This window comes from Heterodontus francisci, unplaced genomic scaffold (genome assembly GCF_036365525.1).
Source record: "Heterodontus francisci isolate sHetFra1 unplaced genomic scaffold, sHetFra1.hap1 HAP1_SCAFFOLD_174, whole genome shotgun sequence".
Taxonomy (NCBI): domain Eukaryota; kingdom Metazoa; phylum Chordata; class Chondrichthyes; order Heterodontiformes; family Heterodontidae; genus Heterodontus; species Heterodontus francisci.
The window spans coordinates 2,239,767-2,240,896 of NW_027141730.1; the positions used below are offsets into that span (position 1 = coordinate 2,239,767).

The 1,130-nt window shown below is 41.1% G+C and overlaps 1 non-coding gene across 1 annotated transcript; it reads left to right on the forward strand.

Moving 5' to 3' along the window:
* Window positions 1–462: 462 nt before the first annotated feature.
* trnap-cgg (transfer RNA proline (anticodon CGG)) lies at window positions 463–534 on the forward strand. Its single transcript has one exon. It is a non-coding gene; the product is annotated as a tRNA-Pro (tRNA).
* Window positions 535–1,130: the final 596 nt, after the last annotated feature.

A 1,130-nucleotide genomic window follows, 5' to 3' on the forward strand; every position in this document is an offset into this window, starting at 1 on the left:
GCAAAGATTTCTCCATCATTGCTTTGGTTTACTGTGGCCCCCATATAATATTCTGATATCTGTCAAGGCTTAGTACACAATTTATAAGAATCTGACGGTTAAAATAACCTGAGTTTACTCTGCACATCTTGCATTGAAGGTTTCATCCACAACTCTCCATGAGGTGCCGTTCAGATTATATTACATCACTTCCTGTGATGATGCACATAGTCTATTTATATAATCTGCCCAGTAACAACCCAATGTCCACTCTTATATTATTGTGCAGATGTGAGAAAAGCTGAGGATGGGAATGGAACGTCTGAATGAAGATTTCATGATGCTGATGATGTAAATGAGGCTGATCTGTTTCCCATTCCACAATCCCTCTTTATTTCTGTGCATGTTTCTCGATGCTGTTTCAACCAAATTGAAAAAGAATCACAAATCCTCCTCTGGAGCCTCAGGTATCCATTAGCAAAAGGCATGGTGGCCAAGTGGTAAGGCGTCAGTCTCGGAAACTGAAGATCACGGGTTCAATCCCTGTCCGTGCCTAATGATTAGTTTCTCACTTTAAATGTGATGTTTCCACAAAATATATTTGTTTCATCCATCAGGAAATCAGTGTCATGTTGCACTTTATCCTGGACACTGGGAAGAACATGAGGAGTTGTCACATGGTCCCTCGAGCCTTCTCTGCCATTGAAAGAGTGAAAATATCTGAGGTCCAAGCACTGAACGTTATTCCTGTGCATATGCTGGATATTTAACAGAGCTATTCGATTAATCCCACATCCCGCACTCCTGCCCTTTCCCCCATTGCCCTGTTAGATTTTCCATGTCAGGTATATATACAATTCCATTTGGAGTTCACTTTGAATCTGCTTCCACTGACCTTTCAGGATTGCATTCCAGACCAGAGCAAAACACTGCGGAAAAAACAATCTCCTCATCACAACTCGAATTCTTTTGTCAATTACTTTAAATGTGTTTCCTCTGGTTACTGACCCTTCTGTCACTGGCAACACTTTCTCCTTCTTCACTCTATCAAAACTCTTCAGGATTTGCATTTCCTGCTGCCTTTGCTGATATAACAAGGCTGAGCACACATCACCAAAAGGAATATGATTGGCTCTGAATCACATTTATCC